This window comes from Belonocnema kinseyi, chromosome 8 (assembly GCF_010883055.1).
Source record: "Belonocnema kinseyi isolate 2016_QV_RU_SX_M_011 chromosome 8, B_treatae_v1, whole genome shotgun sequence".
Classification (NCBI taxonomy): domain Eukaryota; kingdom Metazoa; phylum Arthropoda; class Insecta; order Hymenoptera; family Cynipidae; genus Belonocnema; species Belonocnema kinseyi.
In genome coordinates this window covers 144422005-144426716 of record NC_046664.1, presented here as the reverse complement: position 1 = coordinate 144426716, position 4712 = coordinate 144422005, and positions in this window count along the sequence as shown.

The window sequence follows — 4712 nt, the reverse complement described above, 5'->3', positions numbered from 1 at the left end:
GACCTTATAAGGGAGTTGCAACGATTGTACCCGGAATATTCTGTTAAACTGATCGTCCTTATCATCGGCGCTCTTGGAGGTCCCAAGCTTTCACTTGCTAATTGCCTAAAAGGCATCCCTGCGCGTCAACAATATGCTAGACCACTTGCAGGAAAAATGCAGAAGGCGGTTGTCCTTGGGTCGCTCCGTGTTCTTAGGGTCCACGAGGCTTTTGCTGGATCGTCGTATTGATTCCTTTACAGACTGTAACCACCTATCTCACGGTTGTGAGACGTGATTATGGCTGAAATTTTACCGCGATTTCGCTGGAAGCGGGTGCAATTTTTCAGATTAGCACCCGCTCCCGGCGAAATCCTGCGGTTGTCCTTATGACAAATTTTTAATTATATATTAACCGTCATGTTTACCTACAATTCTTTTAATTTGTATAAATTCAAAAGAATATTATTATCTTGTATAAAAAGGTATTATAATAACCCAGTGGGTATGTAATTTGGCGACGCCTTCACGACATTGGTACGAGGTCGAGGTGCGTGTCCTAATAAAAAAAGGAAGGGATGTGGCCTCTCCTGATTGACCGAGGGGCGTGGTCTAATTACAAATGGCGACTATAATAATTACAAAATGGCGGCCATCCTAATTACAATATGGCGGCCATAATAATTATTAGAGTGGACGTTTTCGAGTTGGAAAAGGGGAGGGGTTGAAGATTTTTCAATTGAAAGGATTATTATTATTTGGAAAAGCGGATGCGCTCCACATGATCTTAATAAACGAATGCTTCTCAGCTGAAAAGGGGAGGGGGCCCCACCCCCTCCCTGTTAGTCTGAGAGTAGAGGATGTATATGATCGAGCTGAAAAATGCGAGAAATATTTACAACGAAAATTAATGATCCTAATCTTACTTTATATTCAGGTTGGAAAATAGTGTGTTGGAGTAAAAAATAAAAGGTACAAATACTTAAAGGTATGTATAATATTTAATAACTAATCAAAACCTAAAATTGTCCTAAATTATTCTAAGTGGCAGGTAGTAAATACAAAAATTGTTTTTAATTACAATTTCACATCTTTGTGCATTTATTAGTATTTTTCCAATAAAATACATTTATTCAAGTACATGTAGAAAATACAAGTTCAACTTCGCCTACAATGTATGAAATTAAGATGGTAGTCAGTTCTAGAAAAACGATTTCAAAATATAATTCCACGAATTGTTTCTCAAGTTTTGTTTGTATCTGACTTCTAAAGTATGTAGATTTAAACTTAATTATTTGACGAATTATTTCCTCATTTGGTGAATTAATATTTTCTGCGCTTAAATAATTTACAATTGTTTCAATTAAAAAATCTTTACATGTTTCTACGTGTTTTAATAGTCGTTGAATCCATCTGAACCTTTCATCGACACATACAATAACATTTTTCAGTCCTTCGAAACTATACTTTTGAAGAACTATTTCGGGAGTATATATATTTTTCTTTTTGGCCTCAACCTCATCCTGATGCGTGTCATTGTCCGTTTCGTTGCAGAATCGAAGGTGATAATGTTGCCTGAACTGTTCATAATTTTATTGAGCGGTTGAAATGTCCCATGTGGTTCAACCTCTAGTCCAATTAGAATCGTCTTAAAAAATGAAGGATTAAGTCCGTAAATAGTAGGCAGAATCATTCACTGCGTGGTTCTCTTCGTGAAGCTTTCAGACACAATAACCAAGCATTTAAGAGCAGCGTTAGAAAAAATATTTTTAATTTTTAAAACCTTTTTTTTAACGGTCTTGTTGATACAAAAAATTTAATATAATTTATCGAAAAACCTCTGACATATAAAGTTCAAAAAAATAAAACAAAATTCAATAATAATTTTTGAAGAAATTGAAAAAATATTTCTTGCTAAAATTTTGAAGCAATTAAAAAAAAGTCTTCTGTTTTACCTAATATATTTTGTAAATCTTAACAATTCTTATATCTTAAAACGTTTTCTCTAGCTATCAACCATTAGGGAATTTTCCACAATACTAACCCTAGCGCTATACTAGAACGTTTCGTTTTACAGAAAATTTCAACATTAAGCAAAGCAAACAAATAATTTTCAACAAAAAAAAATGTTCAACTAATTTAAGAAAGTGTTCTTTTGTTTTCACTTAATAATTTTGTTTTTACTGTAAAACTATTTTTAATTTTTAAAACCTTTTTTTATTTGAACGGTCTAAAATTACGAAATTATTCGTGATACTAGATCCAGCGCTTTAATTAACCAATTACTTTCACAGAAAATTTCGACATTAATCGAAGCAATAACAAAATTTTCAATGGAAGAAAATTTTCAATGGAACAAAATCTATTTTTTTTTCATCCGAATAATGTTCAGAACAAATTTCTATAAAAATCGATACAACAAATTTAATATAGTTTACGGAAAACCCTTTTACATGTAAAGTTTAAAAAATAAAATGAAATTCAATGCAGCTTTTAGAAGGAATTAAAAAAATATTTGAAACAAAATTCTTCAAGTCATTTAAAAAAAATCGTTTTTCTACCTAATATATTTTTCATCCTTAACTATTCTTATTTTCTTTCTAATTATTTTTCGAACTGTCAACCTTTATGCAATTTTTCGCAATACCAGCACTAACCCTATACTAAACCGGTATGTTTTACATAAAATTTGGACTATAATCAAAACAAACAAATTTTTCAATGGAAGGCTTCAACCACAAGAACTAATTTTTAATCCAAATTCTGAACCAATTTGTATACAAATGTATACCAAAACATTAAATATAGTTTATGAAAGACTTGTTTCCAAAAAATGTTCCGAAACATAAGACAAACTACACTTAAATCTTCAGAAGAAATTGAAAAATAATTTCCTAACAAAAATTTGCAACCTATTTAAAAAAAGGAGAAGTTCTCTGTTTTTACGTGATATATATTTTTAAAAATTTTAAACATTTTTTAATTCTTTAAATCTTACAAAAAACTCCGTCAAACTAATTAATGTCGTCTTTTCTTATATTTCATTTAATCATAATCAAAAATATTATGAGAAATAGAGAAAACATTTTTCAATAAATTAAAAATACGGAAAAAATACTTTTTATGTTGCTTTTTAAATAAAAATTTGAACCGTTTTTATCTTGTGAAACCTGCAAAAAGTAGACATTAAACTTTCATAGTTATGTATTTCAAGTGCCAGAATAATTTAGGCACTAATTATTTTATAATTTTTGTAATTTCGTCCAACCAGCTTCCACACTTTTCAAATTATATTCTGGTATACTTGTGTATATCCACGGCAAAAATAATATGTCAGTCTGTCGTTACCAGCAGATTATTTCACTCAATGATAAAAACACAACGACAAAAATAACTGTGTCTTCTTATATTTCGATAGCCTGACACGTACGGGGAATGAGCATTGTTTCCTTAAGTTTACATGAACACTTTTTTCCTGCGAGTTAAGGAGATAGTTTACACAGCACCAGTTTTGCTACGGAAGTACATTTTAGTGCGTTTTAGAAGTCACGACGATAAGAGCTTTATTCTATTTCCAATTGTCTTTTTGTCTAAAGATTTTTTTAAATAATTAAAATGAAAAACTAAAACCATTTTTCCTGAACAGCAATAAATGATGAAAACGTAAATCATCATAACTCAGTCAAATATCATTCAAACTGTTTGCAATTTGACACGCATACAGAGTTTGCAATAGGAATTTCTACAAAACTATTAAAAATATGGACAAAAAGCATCGAGGGAATTTCATATTTAAAACAACTTACAGCGGAAAAGTTTTTCTATACAGTTGAAAGAAGATTTTTGGAAAGTATTAGATACATATATTAAAAATTAGCGAAAATATGCAATTTGACAAACATTAAACGACGGCGTAACGATTGCTTGAAGAAAGCCTAACAGAGGTAGTTTCCTGCACGAGATAGCTCAGTTCTGACAGTGTAATCGTTACAGCGTCAAACATTAATATGTTATAAAGTAAATATTTCTGGTAACTTTTAATGAATATATCTAAAATTTTTCTATAAATATTCTTTTGACTGTAGAGAACAACTTTCTCACTAAAAGTTGTTTGCAACCTGAAGTTCCCTCGAAATTTTTTGTTGGCGAATCTAGAAAAATGTGGTTAACGACATTAAAAAAGTTCCATCCTGCTTTACTATATAAGTCTATCTGGAGAAAAGGAATAAACTTCCCTAATCTGAAGATTTCCGTTGACTGTAAGACTGAGGTACCAATGCTAAAAACGCTTTCGAGCGTCGTACCTGGCTAAGGACACTTTCCTAAGCTTTCAGTACATAGATTGCAGATGAAGCGTCAGCAATAGGCGTGTTTTCTGTGTGTATATGTTTGTGATCGTCATGGTTCTTCTATGGATGGCTCTTTACCTGTATTTATTCTCATAATTTCTTAAGAAACCAATAAAAACACCAGAAAACTATGAAAAATTTTCAAACTCTATTTCAACAGTGCATTTATTCAGGTTACTTATTTGAAAAAAACAGATTTTATGAAACATCAATTTCTTATATCTTTAGAATTGCGATTTTGATATCCGTTATCAATTAGATTTGGTTGGTTCCATGTTTATACAGAAATTCTGTTAACAGCCAACTTTCCACCGTCTATCTTCCTAAACTCACAAGAAATATCTGGTTATTTTCAACTTTGGTTTGTTTAACTTCAGAAACGAG